Genomic DNA, 20840 nt, shown 5'->3' with positions numbered 1-20840 from the left:
CCTCGTTAAGAAGACAACTGATATGATTACAGAAACGTAAACGAACTCTGCGACTTCCACGACCTTTAGTAAATGAAAGGCACGAATGAAATACCAAACCTCTTGGACCTCAGTTCTTGTCTTACCCAGCACTGTCTGCGGATTATGGTGAAGCCAGAAGTGGAATCGTACTTGCTGTTCTATCCTATACATTTATAAAGAAGCTCAAGTACTTTGCTGCCTTTTCTAGGTACTCAGTGAGGGTTCCATTTTCTTGTATCTTTGAAAGAGTATCAAGATCTGTTGCTGATGCAAATAACTAATTTTGGCTTCTCGCAAGGCCTCTGAAACATTGTCCAGCTACCAGGGATGAATCTCTCTGATCATATTTGTTTTTCTTACCCTGACTTCATTCTTTAGCTGAGCGCCATTCTCCACCTTTGAAAAGTATGCGGCTGATATGTGTTAAATATATCCTTTATCTGATGCTCCTAAAATTTGCAGGAAGAATTCAGCAGTACTTACTATTTATTTTTTCGTCTCAAATTCTGGGAGTTTGAATGGTTATCTTAAAAGTCATCTTCCCTTGATAAAACCCAAGACATCTAAAGCAGTCTTGATTTTAGCTTTTCAGACGCTCTACTTATACAGCGCTGATAGGCTGTGAAGTTCGTGAGAAATCCTGCTTACGTGATTAGCCGTTTCATTAAAGCAATTTTAGATGTAATTTCGAAAGGAGGAAAATACTCTCTTTAATTATCACTGTTTCTTTCGAGTTCTTGTCTATTGCAGTTTAGTTCATTAGTATTTGTGATAATGCCACAGGAATGGCACGTTCTCTTATTTTAGGGCGAAAGTCTTCAGTAAAGCTTATGTAAAACCAGCGTGAACGTACTGAGAAAGATATACGTTGGCTAACACACAAACATGTTCCAATCCCAGTGATCTGGTTTAAGTGAATTCTTGGATTTTTGTCTGAATGTACAAAGGTGCTAAATCAGTGCTGGATTTATTGATCTTCAGGTTCAACTGGCCAACTCTTATTTAGAGAAAACTGGCTACGTTAGTTATAATAAAAAGAGTATTCTGAGGTCTTTGGAAGAAAAATGTGGATATTATATCAAGACGGTGTCTCCCCTCGATTTATGCAAACAAGGGCACATCCAAGCATCCTGGTCACACACGGCAGGCTTCACCATGCCACAGACATGAACTCAAGGGTTGAATGGTCAGTGCTTCATGGCATTCATTTCTTGGTTGTGGGATTTTCTCCCTCCTTAAGTATTTCCTCAGTCATGTGACCTACCATTCCTTTTAAGAAGAGGCTTGTCATCAATTCAAAGGAGAAGTTTGTTAACGCATACTTTTACTATAAGCGTTAGCTATTTTTGAATAGCCATTTTTTCACTGTCCCTTAAAAAATGAATGACACAATAAAAAGAGGACTCAACAGACATGAATACGTTTAAACGTTCTGTCAGATGACTGTTATACTGTTATTTTTGCAATAAAAGACCTTTTTAACACACCTGATGCCTACGTCATCAATTACGCAAAATTGCTTGAGATAACAAGAAAGGAAGGAAGGGAGAGGTGTTTTAAATTGTGGTTAAAGTCTGTGACGATCTGCATCAATTTTGTACGAGTCCATTTCATTTTTTGGTGTTTCTATTTCTCTATTATAACCATCAGCTGAAGCGTTCCTCTGCTTAACCTATTAAAACTACCCTTGCTCTGCAGGCAAGCTAATGAATTACAGAGTACGATGCCTCCCTGGTTAACTCTGTCTTCGAAATATATGCTATCGTCGAGGTCCTCGCTCATTTGACAAGAAACCTCAGCAGGTTCCATCAGAAAAAAGAAACGAGTGTAAAAAATGCGCCGAAGTTTCTTCGACGCATTCGAATTTTTGTACAGCGTGTAATCAAGACCACCGCGGCCCATGAAACTTTAACCAAGGCCCTGTGGTGGCCTGGCCTATATCGTTGCCAGATCCACGATTATGGCTAACTTTAACCTTAAATGAAATAATAACTATTGAGGCTAGAGGGCTGCAATTTGGTATGTTTGATGATTGGAGGGTGGATGATCAACATACCAATTTGCAGCCCTTTAGCCTCAGCAGTTTTTAAGATCTGAGGGCGGACGGACAGACAAAGCCGGCACAATGGTTTTCTTTTACAGAAAACTAAAGAGGAAACAGGAACAGAGCAATAAATTTTGGACACTATAAGGCTTCTCCCTTGCTGTAAAATCATTTTCAATCTGTTAGTTGCATGCTCAATACAGATAGCCTATTCCATCAAAATGTGGATATTTTGTATCAGAATTTCCATGTCATCTAATGAATTATATATATTTGTAATAATGTCAAACTGAATCCCATATAAGCGGACCATTGAATGAAAACTTTTTTTATAACCAGAATACTTATGATGGTGAACGACGACACTCACTCGCAGCGAGAGAGAGAGAGAGAGAGAGAGAGAGAGAGAGAGAGAGAGAGAGTGTACTCTCCCGCCTATCGTACTGAAAAGGCTATTCACCAGTGACATGCAGCATTAGTCATTAGCTGAAGAGGGCAGGGAATGCAATGGCGAGCAGATGTACCTTTTTTCAAAAGAATTCCTCCCAACCATTTAGACACAATACGAGATTGTCTGAATGATACGGCTCTCGGACCCAACAGAAAAGAAGAAGAAAATGAAAGTTTACTTGCTTTATCTTTACGGCTAGAAGTGTGGGCATGTAAATCAGAAGCGTAAATGCAGATGATTGCTGCATGAAGTCTAACGTGTTACAAAACCATCTCCAGGATGTCATATTCCTCGTAGTCAATAATCGATTGGAAACGCGTTGTTAACTCCAGTAAAGCCAGCTATGTGTGTGCACTGAATGGTAAGGAAACCAGGGGGCCTGATATCTCCGATAAAGAATAAACTGGCATCTGAGATAGGAGCCCGAAGTGCCAACCTTGTTCATGGGGTATGGATTCTGCCCGTAAAACTGACAATAGCCGATATTTATGAAATCGGTTTTTAATTAGAACCAAGCCTTACTAGTTTTAAGTCCTGAAATGTTAATTTGCTCTGCCAACTGCGTTTCAGAGCTAAAGCAGTTGGATATCAAGTATCAAACGCCATTTTTTTTGCCAACTCTCTCTCTCTCAACGTGTAAATTTTTTTAGATATTCGAATGACTGGTCTTTATATTTTTTTTTTACAAACTAAATTAGTGCATTTATTGCTGTTGTTTATTTCACTTTTTTCCGTTTTCTAATTTGATTTTAAGGGCATAGTTTCGTTTTCATTTTGTAGTTTTATCCTTTTATTTTTTCTGGTAATATTGAATAGAATCCTGGTGAAGGAACTTATCTTTCACAAGAAAATGTTAGGTATTTTCATCAAATATTCGAGGCTTGAAGAGGAAACAATTTCATTCATCCTTGGGAATACTGCTTCTCAATATAGTGAATTTTTGACTGAAATTCTTGTTCGTGGTTAACTCCTAAGGCAGCGTTCCCTACCCCAGTACTTGGCGAGAGCATTGCACTTGAAGATAATTTAGTTGTTTACTGTTACAGGTTCATATTTGCCATTGATGGAGTTCTGTGTGTGACTCGTAAGAAAATTTGTTACTAAATTGAACTGAATATAGAATTTAGGCCAAAGGCCAACCACTGTGACCTATGAGGTCATTCAGCGCTGAAACGGAAATTGACAGTAAAATTTCTGAAATGTGTAACAGGAGGAAACCCTCGCAGTTGCACTATGAATCAATTATTTGGAGATGGTGGAAAGTAAGATGGAAGAAAGAGAATATGGAAGGAGGTATAGTAAAAGGAACGAAAGGGGTTGCAGCTAGGGCCGAAGGCACGCTGCAAGGAATCTTAAGTAATGCCTACAGTGAAAAATTTGTTACTGAATGATTTTCAGATATATTAGAGATATTAACAAAATTAAGGTAACTGAAGAAGATTTAGAAGGGTTTCAATATTAATATTTTTAAAGAAGTGTCTAGGGCTCTTTTTTCCTAACTCATCACATTGTATTTTTTATGTTCCTAAATAAATTTCCTTTGGAGAAGTGGAAATTATACAGTAATTGGTCTATTAAGAGTTATAAGTATTGCCTGCTTGGATTAAAAACTAAATCTACTCTTCCAGGGCTTTCAATGTTTGTTGTAAAAGTAGCCATTACAACACAAGCCCCTTAGGGAGTAGTGCCATCAGTGCACCTTACGATGTGCACTGTAGGCATTATTTAAGGTTCTTCGCAACGTCCCGTCGGCCGCAAGCTGCAATCGCTTTCATTACTTTTACTGTACATCCGTTCATATTCTTTTTCTTCCATGTGACTTTCCACCCTCTCCTAATAATTTTATCGTGGAACTGCTAAGTTTTCCTCCTGTTACACCTTTAATACCTCCTTTACTCTCAATTTTCCTTTCAGCGGTGAATGACCTCTTAGGTCCCAGTGTTTGACCTCTGGCCTAAATCTTATATTCCAATTCCATTACAACCTGAGGCTAATTGCCTGGGAAGCCTTGCAGAACACAGTCTGCGTTTGTGAAGCACTTTTTTCTCTTTACTAATCCATTTACAAATCCTACTGCCTCTAAGCGAACGAGGTTAAGAGACCCTGAGGGGGAGTATTTGTAGGTCAGCCCAGTAAACTCTTAAAATCCTACACGAGAAATACCAAACTCCTCTTCACTACACAGGGAGCTTATATCCCGTCGAAAGTCTGGCGTCCCGTCATGGATCTGCGGCCGCAGTCATAAGTAAAAAAAAAACTTCTTCCAATGAAACCTCTGCTGTGCATTGAAGTGTGAGTAACTCTCTCCAGAAGCTACACAAATGATGCAGTAGTGAGTGGTCGTTTGGGAAGCAGTGCACCTTCACCTTCTGGTCACCTCAAGACACGTAAGCAACTTTACGGACCCCACAAGGCCCATTCAGGATCCCCAAAGTAAGAAGCAAGCTTTCAGGAGATTCAAGCCACGTTGGTACTTTAATGGGTGATCTCAAGGGACGTCAGACACCCACGATTAATAGGCCCCAGTGTCATCTTGAGACACGCTCTTGAACCTGGCAACTTCATCCCGAAAACCTAGCCGATAAACTGAACCCCGCAGTGGAGTACTACCGTCAGAACACCTCTCGCAACGCACTGTAGGCATTACGAAAGGGTGTTTGCAGCTTCCCTTCCACACTTAACTGCATTCACATTTTAGCTTTTTAACTTACGTCCCCTTTCCCGATTCCTTTCTTCATTCTTGCTGTCCAACACCTCTAACGGTTACTTCTTTCCGCAACTGTAGGATTTTCTTCCAGTTCCACCACTAGATACTTGTACTTCATTGCTTTATTTTTTAGATCTATTTATCTTGCTGCTCAGCCCCTCCAACTCCCTCTTTTCAGTGTCTTTAACGCTGAAGTGCCCCAGTGCTTGGCTTGAAAACCTAAATTTTATAAATCAGTCAATGAACTGAAAAGTAAAAAGGCAACCACTTCTATAGGTACTTCCATATGAGGAACAGATAAATGAATTAATATTCTGTTTGATCAGTTACTCAAACATTTTTTTATTATTTATAAAAAAAAATAAATCTTTCAATAGCATCATAACAATGTCTACCCACTTCATTACAAGACCGAATGGGAAATGCGTTAAAGCATTGGAATGATTATAAGTGTCTTTTGAGTTAGGTATTCCTGGTAACTGGAGTGAATTATTGTAAGTGCCACAAGGAATGCAGTAAATATCCAATTAGGAGTTAGTTTTATATGTCTAGAACTGCAAACATGAAATCTTGACGTCACCACCGAAATATTTCCATGGCCGAGAGTTCGTTTAATGAAACAGGATGTTTAATATAACGAAGATATATGTATGATGGAAAATAACAGGTATTATGAATGTGTCAGATTTTAAATATTCTTGCTGTCACTGGAGAAGGTTCTTTCGGTACATAAGAATTTATTCGTTTTAATTACCAATATACAAAATACATCAGAACATAAAAATCAACGATTCTGGGAAAAATAATGCTTTTTAGCTCATCAGTGGAACAATTTTTAATTCCAGGTCATACCCTTCAAAATCATCAGGAAGCTGTCTACTTGTCTTTCTCTGTAGGTGGAAACCTGATATCGGAATGATAAACAAATCCGATATTAATTGGAAAGTCTTTCTGTTTCAGGTCCCTTTTTATACTCGACGTTCTCCAATGTTTTCTTCAGAATTGTTCCTTTACATCATCTTATCAACTCCCTGACTGGCAATCCACGTCAATGCCATCCATCTGACGACTCCGTATTTTCACTTTCTCAGATTTTCAGTTTTAATTGCAAAATGTCAGAGCGCCCCTCTCTCTCTCTCTCTCTCTCTCTCTCTCTCTCTCTCTCTCTCTCTCTCTCTCTCTCTCTCTCTCTCTCCGTAATCTTTCAGCATCCATCCTCTTTAAAAGATCATGTCCCTGATGCTAAGTTTAATCTTCTGGCCCATCCCGAAAAAAGGGGCGCATCTTGAAGCTGCACGTTCTTCTAGATTTCAGACTAGGTCCATTTATCTTCCAACAAGGTACAATTAATTTTCTGAAGAATCTCTGTCTCTCCCTCTCTTTTACTTCTTCTTCTTCTTCTTCTTCTTTTTCATCATGATCTTCTGCCTTCTTCTTCTTCTTCTTCTTCAGACAACAGAAATGTGGTACCCTACTTATCCCTTTAATGCAAAGCTGATTGAAAGAGAAATTGTTATGTAAGGTACCAATTATCCGTAGTCCTAACGGAGATAACCTATCGATGAATTGTTTTCAGTTCCCTATTAACATATTATGAGAAACAGATCGCTAGAATTTGAAGAAATAATTTATTTGCCGGTAAAAATATATTATTAAGGTGTCTGAGTAATTCGAGAACTGGTATAATGCCTTAAAATGTGACCAAATAAAAGCACTGGTCCCGCAGTACTTATTAGTTACCGCTATGCATTTTGATTAAAAGGCTCGACAGACCAGGCCATCGTGAACCTTTATCTTTATATCTTCCGATTCTTCTCACGTTCCAAAATCTTCTTCTTGGTCAGTGGCCCTACGTCGCAATTTTTAAGACGCGACCAAATCCCATCGGTGCCGGTACCCCACCCCCCCTTCCTCCCCCCAGCGTTTAGCCAATGGGCGGAAGGAAGGGAATTTTCCACTCGAACTGTTATCGGTCACGACAGCTTTTCTCCATTCCCCTAACATCTCCAACATCACATAAGTCCGTGATGAGTCTGTGAGGTTTTTCCATGGCGACTTCTTTCAAACGTCACCCATTTTCCTTCTCATACGTATTTCATAAAAATATGTGTTTAGAGCCCAGTTGTGACTGGCCTTTTAGCTATCCCATCATAGTTGCAAATGACTATCCATACACAAAAAATTTTTATTGAAATAAAATTCTCGCAGAAGCTGTGAAAAACTGTTTTACATAGTTAAAATGAGACGGATATCAGACTTCAACTGTTTTTTATCTGGGATATGCAGTAAACAGACAGTTTATATCAACTTCCCAACATTTTACTGTATACAGAAAGTGGTGGGAAAGCCTCTTATAATTTTCCCTTGTACTCCAAACACAATTTGTTTTTTTAACTAAAAGCAATTTTTCATACTCCGCCTTCGTTCTCTGGAAGCACCATTTAATATCAATATGTTTCAAATGCTATATGGGGTATCGTAGGGTGCGTCTGTTCGGATCATTTTAAGAGGATTTGTGATAATTATTTCGAGAGGGACTTGATAGAGACAGCGTAATCATTTTAGTATTTAACCATGAAGTGGGTAAGACTGACCCGCCGTTCTCTTTCCACGTTATAATATGCAGAAGATTCGGGGCGAGTAAAAAAAAAAAAAAAAAAAAAGTTGCCCATTTGCGTACAGAAAGGACCTCGTAGTTTACAGGTTGTGACATTTTCCTCACTAGCCAGAGGGTCCGAGTGTGATACCTTGGTGAGGTGGATTATCTTGAGGATGTTGCACTAAAACCACAGGGGCCTCTGGTCAAATTATTGGATACCTGGTGTCACGCAGACCAAGAATCCTCTTTCTGTATGCGCCTCACACAGGCCAGCAGCGAGAGAGTTTGGCCCAAAGATTGGATTACTTTTAGAATCTTGTCCTGAACCTAAAGTACATTGGATACCGTCCTAAAAACAGACCAAGTCGTGTTTTATGAGTTACCTGTATGTTAGGATCATCCTTTACTCAGAAGTTATGGGAACTGATTATTGGTGACACACACACATAATATAATTATATACACATATACAATATATATATATATATATATATATATATATATATATATATATATATATATATATATATATATATATATATATATATACATATATACATACACACACACACACACACGCAAACATTAAGCTACCAATTTCATTTGATATCCAATCCGCTCTACCTCGGAAATAATACCCAAGGGGAATTGTAATTGATAAGTGATGGTCCCCTGATGAAATCGATCCACCGACGGCAACTATCTCTAATTCAGTGACAAGATCTCTCCCAACTAGGGTAGAACGAACTGGATATTAAATGAAATTTGTAGTTTAATGTGACTGTGTATATAAAATGTCACGGGGATGTGATAAATATTCACATATATACTGTATATATGTGTGTGTGTGTGTAAAGTAAGCGCTACCAAATTTTACAAGCATAATGTCGCTCGCCACTGAAAAGTCTGAGGAAGTAATTGGGGAAAGATATAAAGTTGAAAAGAGAAGGCGGATGTGGCATTACTGAGCTTTTTGCTTGCATAAGTTTTCGCGTAAAGAGTTACGAACGAAAAATTTGCTCCGTAATGAAGTTTCCGTAATTTTCAGCATGGCACGAAATTCTCAGTCTTTCTCTCTATCTATCTATCTGTCTATCTATCTATCTATCTATCTATCTATCTATCTATATATCAATCTGTCTATCTGTTTACTTATACCCCTCGACTCGATCTCTTCTCTCTTTCAAATGCTCTCCAAACAATGTCTTTTTCATTCGCTAAACCTTCGTTTCATCAAAGCGGGTCTTTTATTCCTTCCTCCACGATTCTGTGCCCATTATAATCAATCCATTACCTCCATTTCAGTGTGTGTGTCCTAACTATTCTTTCATCCATACCATTGTTTCAGTCATATTTTGTTTCAAGTTGGACTTAAAGAAAAATCTCTTCTTGCCATTAAATCAATTAGCTTGTATCTTGCTGTTTAACAAGAACACTAATAAATATTCTTCTTCACAAACTATCATTTCTCAGCAAACAAACACCTTTCAGAACACATTCCCAAAAGAATATCATCTGCTTTATATACTGATCAAGACTCGAAACTAAATCACCGAACATTTTAATCAGATCATTAAAATTAATCACCATTTCATTATTGCTAACCTCATCCACGCACATGTTCATACTCCCCTAGGAATTTTCTCTTTACATCAAAGTCTTTGTCCACTTCTGGATCACTTGTTCTTACTGTCACACTTTGATCTTTTCCCTGCACTTAACTTTATACCTACAATCGTTAGACAAACACTTGAGCTTCCCCGAAATTTCTTATCAGAATAGTAGACACACCTTACCAAAATTGATCACTCCTCTGATTTCCCCCATAAGTCTTCAAGCTTCTTCTCCTAAAACATATCTAACCAATACAAATTCTGTATCTATTACCATGAATTTATTTTCCTTTTGCAGCTTGCTTGTGTGAGGTGTGGATCTGCAAAAGCCATGACATGTACCATTTAATGGTTTTCACACGGCGCACTTCCTGCTACTGAAATATTCACACTCCCGCAGACATGAATCAGACTGTCCATGTTCTCAAAGGGAGAGAGACGGTTACTAGTCATTCACGGAAATCTGCTCATACTGAGGATTTATGACTCTCTCTCTCTCTCTCTCTCAAATATATTCTCCAGGATATCTAATTGGCGGCTTAGTTAACATGTGAGGCACATCGGTTCTTCAAAATATTTTTTTGGGAGTCACAACCCCCTCCCGCCGAGACTTTTACTGGTCTGGCAAGGTTAAAAATATTGGGATATTTATATTAAATGTATATATATATATATATATATATATATATATATATATATATATATATATATATATATATGTGTGTGTGTGTATGTATATATATATATATATATATATATATATATATATATATATATATATTTATATATATATAAATATACATTATATATACATATATGTATATTTAAATATTTATATACACATTTATATAATTTATATACATGTATATATATATATACATATATATATATATATATATATATATATATATATATATATATATATAAATATATATATAAATATATATATATATATATATATATATATATATATATATATATATATATATATATACTATAAATAATGTTAAGTGAAGTTATGTGAACATGGACCTCTTCGAAGACATTCTTTATGTACCGATATGAAAGCTACTGAAATCATAAGGTCATCCTTGGGAACCAGTGGAGGAGAAATTGCAGCTTTCATGGGTATAAATTTTACCATGTCGGTATTAAAAGATGCCATTGATTAGAATGTATTGGCAAGGTATGACACGCATACCACTTATTGCTGATGCCCAGAGACAATTAAGGTCTTCTCTCGAATTTTTTGATGATAATAAAATTTCTGTAGCACACAAAAGTTTAGGTCGAGTATGGAAGGTGAAACCTCTCCTTTAAGAAATTAGAAAGAGAAACAAGCAAAAAATGCGACTAAGTTTCTTTGCTGCCATCGAGTTTTCTGCACAGCGTATAATTAAGGCCACCGAAAATAGCTCTATCTTTCGGTGGTCACGGTATACTGCTGTATGAGCCGCGGCCCATGAATCTGTCCTATATCGTTGCCAGATCCACGATTATGGCTAACTTTAACCTTACATAAAATAAAAACTACTGAGGCTAGAGGGTTGTAATTTGATATGTTTGATGATTGGAGGGTAGATGATTAACATACCAATTTGCAGCCCTCTAGCCTCAGTAGTTTTCAAGATCTCAGGGCGGACAGACAGACAAAGTCGGCACAATCATTTTCTTTTACAGAAAACTAAAAACTCAGTACTGACGAGAGTGTTGTTCCTTTTCGAGAAAGACTGAAAATAAAGCAACATGTTCCAGGGCAACCAAATCCTGATGGACTGAAAATGTTTGTGTTAGCATCGACTAAAGGTCTTGTTTTTGACTTGGAGATTTTTCAGGAGAAAGAGGCTCTGATATCTCTGGTTGACCAGCTTAATGCTAAACCTAACAGGCCAGTATCACTGGGAGGGGCAGTTGTATTCCGATTTCTTCCTGGTGTGGAACCTGGAACAAGTCTATTCTTTGACAGGTACTTCACTTCTCCACAACTTTTGGGAGAGGGGAGAGGAGCACCAGATTCGCAAGTCAGGAATGGTGAGAAAGTAGCATTAACAGCATGGTATGATAAGAAAGTAATATATATGGCTTCAAACGAGTTTAGAGTTGAGGAGGAGGATGTATGCCTTCGGTGGTCAAACTCAAGAAATGAGAACATACAAGTGCAAAGACCCTGTGTAGTTAGATAGTATAACAAAGCAATGGTAGAGGAGACTTACACGATCAAGTCATAACTTATTACAGAAGTAGCTCTAGAGCTAAGAGGTGGGCTGTTAGAACGGGACTCTACATGCTGGATATGACAACTGCTAACAGCTGGTTGGAATACAGGGCAGACAGTAGATGAAACAAATATATGCCATACTTGGATTTCAAATTACACAGTTGGCTAATCAGCTTATGAGAGGAGAGTTATCTGATAGAGACGAAAGGATACTGGGCAGCACAGATTCTGATGAAGAACTTGGAGATCTCCAGCACTTAAGACCAAAAGAGGAAAATTTAAACCCCCCTTGCCTGGTGAAAAAGAGGACAACGGGGCTAAAACAGTTGCCTCTTATTGTCAGTGACGATCTCAGAAAATGTAGAATAGAAGGCTGCAAAGGCAAGTCGAGAAAAGTATGCTCACATAGCAGAGTTTATCTTTGTTTTACTTCCACAAGGAATTCCTTCTTTGAATTTCATTCATTCTAAAATTCCTAATATAGAAACAATTGCTTTTTGAACCTAAGGTAAAAGTACATTATAGATGCATTTTTCAAAATTCTCCTTCAACCGGAATGGTTTTCATTTATCAGTCATTTGAATGTTTACTATGTTTTCTATACTCAGTATTGAATGGACTAAATTCTTCCTTAATGATTTTCAAAATTCCTACTAACTTCGTAATGGAAATAAGATAAGCCCAGCAATTAATTTACCAGGTAAAAATCTTCCGTTAGTTTATTTTATTTTTTAAAAAAAGAATCTTCATCTCCAAATTTTTAGTTTTATATTAAAAACATTGTAAGCTGTACAAAATCAGGAAACCTCACCAGGTGGGGTCCTGAAAGACAGCATAGTGTCTCATCAATTCAAGTTGAATAGGGACAGCAGTGAAAATTTTGTAATCACTCTCACACTATTGGAAGGTAAACACACTGGAAAAATTGGTTTACATTAACCGGAGATCGCCTGATGGATCTCGGGTCTGAAAGGGATGGATGGATAGATAGATAGATAATTTAATATTATATATATATATATTTATATATATATATATATATATATATATATATATATATATATATATATATATATATATACAAATATATGAAATTTTAATTATTGAAATGAATTATAAACAATCATAAAGGCTGTCAAATGTCACTTCCAATATCAAAACCATTTACCTGTGGAGTTATGTGTAGTGGATGATATGACCCATCAGTACCAATCCATTTATCTCTTATAAAGCTCATTGTGATAATTCCCCCATCAGGGCTGTGATGTTCGTGAATCTGATATGAAAGCCGAAAGCATTTGAAGGATCCATGATTAAAATTGTATAGAAAATATATATATATTTATATATATATATTTACCGACCGCCGTCCCATATATATATATATATTTATATATATATATATATATATATATCGGTATATATATGCAGCTATTCATCCGATACTGATGAAAATGACAGTTTGATGCATCTCTCGTGATTTTTTCGACATATATATATATATATATATATATATGACAGATATATATATATATATATATATATATATATATATATATATATATATTATATACACACACATATACACAGTATATACTCATAAACATACGTCATATTAATTTATTAAAATTTCAAACACCAGTACAGAGGCTGTCAAATGGTCACTTCCAAAAAAGAACCATTTCCCTGTGTGACCTAACTAGTGGTGATATTTTTCAACGTGTTAACACGTAGAATACATTTTTTTTTTTACTTTCTTCCCAACGAGCTATTTGTGTGATCTTAGGTCCTGTAATAGGGCTGTGATGTTCTTCTCATCCTCTTATGAAGAGCCGAAAGCCGATGAAGGATCCATCGCGTAAAATTGCGAAGAGAAAAGTCCCAAAAAATTTTCCCCGGCGTAAAAGGGAATTTCCACCGACCGCCGTCCCACAGTGGCACTGTTGTGAATCGAGTGATTTAGCTGTAATGGTATACGACACTCATTTGGAATTCCTCTCGGTCTTACTATGCAGCTATTCATTGCGATGGAGCTGATGCCAAATGGAGTTTCTGATGTCTCTCGATGCCTTTTCGACAAATGCCGGCCCTTCTCTTGGATTCTGATGACAGACGTGTGTTAGCTCTCTTATCATTCTGGGGTTGTTCTCTCTCTCTCTTTCTCTCTCTTTCTCTCTTTTTTTTTCTTAAAGCTTTGCAAGTCTGATTTTCTTTCAGTCTTTTCGCGTTCGGAAACCATGCAAGTGAAACAGCGAGTTTTGCTGTGAATGGCAACATTATTCGTAATCATTTCTAAACGTGTTGAATGAGAGAAGTGTTTCGTACTTTCTCCTTTAATATTTACGGGAATCTTAGGTCATAAAAAGTGTTCCTGCTCTGTACATACTAATTCTTATCAAGTATCTAAAAGCTTATTGTAGCACAAAAAGTCTTGTCCTTCATACATACCCATTTTATTAGCGTTATCTTAACCGCGTTTATTCCTTTTTACTTGTTTCCAAATTCCTCGGCGAGTATTTTATATCAATCGAGAGACTCGAGGTTAGAAGTGAGAAAACCGAAGAGAGAACGGGAAAGACGATTATGAAGGCTGTGAAAATAGCATCAAAACTTGAAAGCGATGTTCCAGTAGCAATGATACCGAATCAAATTGCGCCCGTCACGCGGGGTTTAGTCAGTGAGCGGTGTGTTATTCTTATCATTCTGGGGTTGTTCCCAGCTCATGTCTTTGGTAAATCTACTTTAGGGCTTCTTATGCCGTTTTATGAGATGGTAAGATAACAGATAATAGCTATGATTCGCTCATGGAAAGTTGAACAATAAAAAAAAGTAACCACTGAATCTCATAGGAAAAGCAATGAAGGAACTTCAATTAGGCGATAACAGTAGAATACATTATTATTATTATTAAAGTAGTTTAACCAGACCACTGAGCTGACTTTCAGCTCTCATAAGAACTACCACCTCTCAGGAATGAAATTTGATTAAAATACTAGGTCTCAGGCCTGAAGTCAAGAACTAGGACCCAATGAAAGATCATCCGATACTAAGATGAATGAATTAAAATGAAATTAAAAACTGCACATCAGGACATGCTCTCATACAATAAATACATTTACTCAGACTTCCTTACATACATGCTAAAACTCTCAGGAATTAAAATTCAAAATATAAATTAAACAAAATTTTAAAAATCTTTCTTTTATAAAATTCAAATGTTAAAAGAATTTTCATATTTTTATTATTTACTTATTTTTATATTTTGTTAATTAAATTACAGTTCTTCAAGAACATCAAAATTGAATGATTGAAAATGTGAAAGATTCTGACAAAATTTCTTTCTCTGACCTAAAATTTCAAAAGTAGACATTCGTTGAAAGGTCATACTTTGGACATTCACATAACACATGTCTGAAAGAATTATTACTCTGCATTCTGGGCACTAAAGAGCCGGGCCATGTGGGCTGGTCATTAAGTGCCCATGTGTCAGGAATGAAAGTCATGGCCTATTCTGAGGCGTGTTAAAATTACTTGTGCGTGTCTCTCTCTTGGATATGATGAACTCCACCTCTTTTTTAACATTAGGTTTTATTTCTTTCAGTTTATTACATTAAGGTTCTTCATCCCATATACGAGTATATTGCCATTTATTTATGATACCCATTTTTGTGTGAGTTACATAATCAGTAAAGGGATATTCACATTTGATCTTGAAAGGTCATTGCTGCTTTACCACCTCTTTGAATGCTTCTTCATTTCCTTTGATCCCTCATGAATGAAAGGGATCCAACATATTACTACATTTTTTCCATTATTATATAATTTATGGAGATATAATTTAATTTGTTGTACTATATTATTATTTGATTTGTAACTTTGAATAGCTTCTAGAGCGCTTCTTGAATCACTGAAAATCACAAAATTATTGAATGATGATTCTTTAATTATTTTTATAGCTGAATGCAATTCATTAAACAATTCTGCTGTAAATACAGAAGCATTATTAGGAAGAAAAGGTCAGATAAGTTTTGTCTTGGGACACTGCAGCATATCCTACCTCCTCTGGAATGAAAGGTTTAGATCCATCTGAATGATATTGTCATTAATGAACTGGACCTTTTCAGGAATAAAAGGTTTATATGCTCTATTGTATGCTGTCTATGGTGAATGAGTTACTTTTTGATAAAAGGTCAGTGTGAACAAATTCTCGTTTTATTCATTGTCCAGGAGGAGGTGATTTCAAGAATTACAGGCACTTGAACTATTTATATTCAGGAATCAAACAATCTTTTAGCTCTAATTGGGAAAGGGGTGGATGGTTGTTTATAAATACATCTCTTAATTCAAATAATTTTTGGTTGGAGAATCACTAGTTTGAATTCTTAAAGCACTTACAGTAATAGGTAAAATTATTGAAATTGCTACCACCTGTTGAATGCCATTAGTTTTGTTACACCTTATGCAAATACAGATTACGGATGTACTACATGTATTACGCGATGGCTCTTATTAATATTATTATTATTGGTAGGATTAAAATGAATATAGAATGAAAGGCCAAAGGAACTACCACCTCTCAGGACCAATGAAAGGTCAATCAGCGCTGAAACGGAAATTGACTGAATAAAGTCTGAAAGGTGTAACAGGAGGAAAACCTAAAGCAGTTGCCTCTCATGAGTCAATTGTTAGAGAGGGTGGAATGAAAGGTGGAAGAAAGAGAATATGAAAGGAAGGAAAAAGGAACGAAAGAGGTTGCAGTTCTCAGGAATGAAAGGACGCTGCAAAGACCCTCTCAGTAATGCCTGCAGTAAAGAACTCATCCCTCAGGATAAAAGGTCAGTATGATTAAATTGCGTGGACACAATGTGAATCACAGATTTATGTCGCGTCTGACTGTTAACTTGAACATCTCGGGTAATAATAAATTTCGTTTAAACATTACGAGGATTGAAATGTTTGCATAATGAATTTATGTTAATGCAACCTATTAATAGAATATGATTCACATGGAAAGACATGTGAAAAAAAATAAACCATCAGTAAAGAACTACTACCTCTCAGGAATAAAAGGTCAGTAAAGAACTACCACCTCTCAGGAATGAAAGGTCAGTAAAGAACTACCACCTCTCAGGAATGAAAGGTCATTAAAGAACTACCACCTCTCAGGAATGAAAGGTCAGTAAAGAACTACCACCTCTCAGGAATAAAAGGTCAGTAAAGAACTACCACCTCTCAGGAATGAAAGGTCAGTAAAGAACTACCACCTCTCAGGAATGAAAGGTCATTAAAGAACTACCACCTCTCAGGAATGAAAGGTCAGTAAAGAACTACAACCTCTCAGGAATGAAAGGTCAGTAAAGAACTACCACCTCTCAGGAATAAAAGATCAGCAAAGAACTACCACCTCTCAGGAATGAAAGGTCAGTAAAGAACTACCACCTCTCAGGAATGAAAGGTCATTAAAGAACTACCACCTCTCAGGAATGAAAGGTCAGTAAAGAACTACCACCTCTCAGGAATGAAAGGTCAGTAAAGAACTACCACCTCTCAGGAATGAAAGGTCAGTAAAGAACTACCACCTCTCAGGAATAAAAGGTCAGTAAAGAACTACCACCTCTCAGGAATAAAAGGTCAGTAAAGAACTACCACCTCTCAGGAATGAAAGGTCAGTAAAGAACTACCACCTCTCAGGAATGAAAGGTCAGTAAAGAACTACCACCTCTCAGAAATGAAAGGTCAGTAAAGAACTACCACCTCTCAGGAATGAAAGGTCAATAAAGGACTACCACCTCTCAGGAATGAAAGGTCAGTAAAGAACTACCACCTCTCAGGAATAAAAGGTCAGTAAAGTACTACCACCTCTCTCAGGAATAAGAGGTCAGTAAACTACTACCACCTCTCAGGAATGAAAGGTCAGTAAAGAACTACCACCTCTCAGGAATGAAAGGTCAGTAAAGAACTACCAACCTCTCAGGAATGAAAGGTCAGTAAAGAACTACCACCTCTCAGGAATGAAAGGTCAGTAAAGAACTACAACCTCTCAGGAATGAAAGGTCAGTAAAAAAAAAGTATAGTTTAGTTTTACCAGACCACTAAACTGATTAACAGCTCTCCTAGGGCTGGCCCGAAGGATTAGACTTATTTTACGTGGCTAAGAACTAATTGGTTACTTAGCAACGGGACCTACAGTTTATTGTGGAATCCGAACCACATTATAGCGAGAAATGAATTTCTATCAGCAGAAATAAATTCCTCTAACTCTTCATCAGCCAGCCGGAAGAATTGAACTCCGGCTCATCGAGTGACAGTCCGAAACTCAACCGACTCAGCCAAAGAAAGGCTATGAAAGGTCAGTAAAGAACTACCACCTCTCAGGAATGAAAGGTCAGTAAAGAACTACCACCTCTCAGGAATGAAAGGTCAGTAAAGTACTACCACCTCTCAGGAATGAAAGGTCAGTAAAGAACTACCACCTCTCAGGAATAAAAGGAACATTGATATATAAGCGTTCCTTATTCCAGGGTTTGGCGAGTATTACCTGTATCTAACCGCCGATGCATTGCACTTGAAAATGATCTGGTTGTTTACTGTTACAGGAATTCCTATGTGCCATTAATGGAGTTCCATTTGTGGCTCCTACGCAAATTTATTATTAAATGATTTTTATACATAATAAATATTAAAAAAAATGTAGGTAACCTATTCACTTTGGGCGAATAAGATTCGGATGGGTTATACCATTAATATTTTTAAGAGATATCTTGGGGCCTTTCTTCCTAACTCATCTCATTATTTTTATTTTAATTCCGAAACAGAATTATTTTGGAGAAATGGAAATTATACAATACTTTACAACCTTAGGCTGATTGATTGAGATTGCCCTCAAAAAAGAAATCTACTTTTGTGAGGCGCTGTTCCTCTCTATAGGTCTTTTTACAAATCCTACTGTCTCTAAGAAAACGAGGCCGGGAGACCCTTGAGAGCGAGAACTGAAGGTCAGCTCCGCAAACTTTTAAAATCCTACAAGAGAAATACCAACCTGCTCTCCACTACACAGGGAGCTTATAATCTTGACGTAAGTATGGCATTCTATCATAGAACTGCGGCCTCAAAGTTAACAGCTCTTCCAATGAAACCTCTGCTGTGCATTCAAATGTGACTTTATCTCTCCAGAAACTACGAAAATGCTGCAGGAGTGACAGAGGTCGTTTGGAAAACAATACACCTTTACCTTCTGGTCACTTCAGGACATGCAAGTTACTTTACAGGCCCCAATGGACTTACTCAGGAGTCCCACAGTTTGAAGTTAAATTTAGGTAGAGATAAGCTACTTTTGTACTTGAATGGGTGATCACTTCTTAATGGGGTTTTCTCTGACTCAGTTCCACCCTTAGATCCTTGTACTTCGTTTCCTTTATTCTTTGGATCTGTTTGTCTTGCTGTCCAGCCACTCCAACTTCCTCCTTCAACTGTCTTAAGTATTGAAGTGGCCCAGCGCTTGGCTTGATAACCGCAAGTTCAGAAATTAGTCAATAAACTGAACGGTAGCTGGGCAACAACCTCTGTAGCTACTTCCGTAAGAGGAACAGACACAGAAGAATTAATATTTGTTCCTCATTTTATTTTCCTCTGTCACTTTTCGTCATTTGACTATTCGCAGCTTTTCTCTCATTCATTCGCTTCATTTCTCATCATTATTCACGGATATCTCTGTTCCGTCATACATGGCCATGTAATAAGAAGAGAGGAGGTCGAACCAGTCAAGAGAACTAAGAACATGCCAGTGATGGGGAGGAGGAGTGTGGGGCGTCAGCGGATCAGATGGATGGATGTGGTTGGGAGGGATAAGGGTGAGGTGGGACTGGGGGAAGAAGATGCAAGGAATAAAAATAGATGGAGAAAGTTGACTCGAGCCTGACCCTGCTATACACTGGGACTGATAAGGTCAGAAGAAGAAGAAGAAGATATCTGTTCCGTCATTCACTATTTAACTGTATACATGATTTATTCCCTTTTCATCGTTATCCTCTCTCTTTCTTTCTTTTCAGTTTTCTCACGCATGCACCATTATTCTCCTTTCCTTTTTTCATTCCCAGGGTCCCCCTTCCTCTATTTTGTTCAACTGCATCCATCCCTTTCTCTTATCTTCCATCTCTCCTCCTTATTGATATTGATTTTCCTACTCTCCCTTCACGCCTAAGTTCTATTTCTTACCTTCTCCCTTCATTTACCGTATTTTAGTTTCGTTTACCTTGTTTTTCCTTGCCCACGTATTTATTTTCCCATGTCTTTATATAGTTGTTCGCCTTTTGCTGACTCTTATCATTATTACTTATTTTTATTAACATCCTCCATGCTTTGCTTTACCTCCCGGTTATCAGTTCATCCTGATATTCTCTCTCTCTCTCTCTCTCTCTCTCTCTCTCTCTCTCTCTCTCTCTCTCTCTCTCTAATTTCTGGTCCAAATAGACTTTTTCTTTATCTCTGTTTTTTATATAATTAATCTCTTCCTATTTTCTGTCTCCTTCCCTTTCAAAATAATGTCTTTACTAGTTTTGGTAAGATATTGTATACCCTTTGTCTGTAAACAGAAAATCTAAAAAATAATCTTTTTTTATTGAATGCAGTGTTATATGTTTGCAAGTGTCTACGTGTGCAAGTATACGCAACATTTGTGTGTATTTATACATTCATATATACAGTATATATATAATATATATATAATAAATATATATGCACATTTCTTATTAATTTGCATATAGTTTGCATACATACACATATAAATGCAGACAACTGTGCCATAATCTTTCGTTGCACCGTACAAATGATTATTATTCTACAAATGAAAGTTTTAATTTCTAATCATTCAAAGTAAGTAATATACATACTTTCGCTTTTCGGCCTTTTCAGAGCAGAAGGTGGTCGGTCATTAACTTGTGTAATTGTTTTCCAAGTAACAGTAGTTCCAGTTATATTTACTACTCTTAAGCCTTAAATAAATTAATACTTCATACAAATATTAAATACAGTGAATGTTGATTGGTATGCGCTTTGACAGATCATAGTTAAGTTCATGACGGACAGAAATATTAACTCATGATGTTCTCGAGTAAAATCTAAAAACTAAGGGGAAAATCACAGAGGAAAATGAACATTGTCCGCGTGAAATCTGTACTATTTCCTTACA

General features: G+C 36.9%; 1 pseudogene; it reads left to right on the top strand.

Annotated features, from left to right (window-relative positions):
• Window positions 1–19160, top strand: part of LOC136830371 (piggyBac transposable element-derived protein 4-like) — a 78464-nt pseudogene extending 59304 nt beyond the window's left edge.
• The last annotated feature ends 1680 nt before the right edge of the window (window positions 19161–20840 follow it).

Source organism: Macrobrachium rosenbergii, chromosome 46 (assembly GCF_040412425.1).
Source record: "Macrobrachium rosenbergii isolate ZJJX-2024 chromosome 46, ASM4041242v1, whole genome shotgun sequence".
NCBI lineage: Eukaryota > Metazoa > Arthropoda > Malacostraca > Decapoda > Palaemonidae > Macrobrachium > Macrobrachium rosenbergii.
The sequence above is the reverse complement of the archived record's forward strand: the minus strand, read 5'-3'. Positions and strand labels throughout refer to the sequence as shown.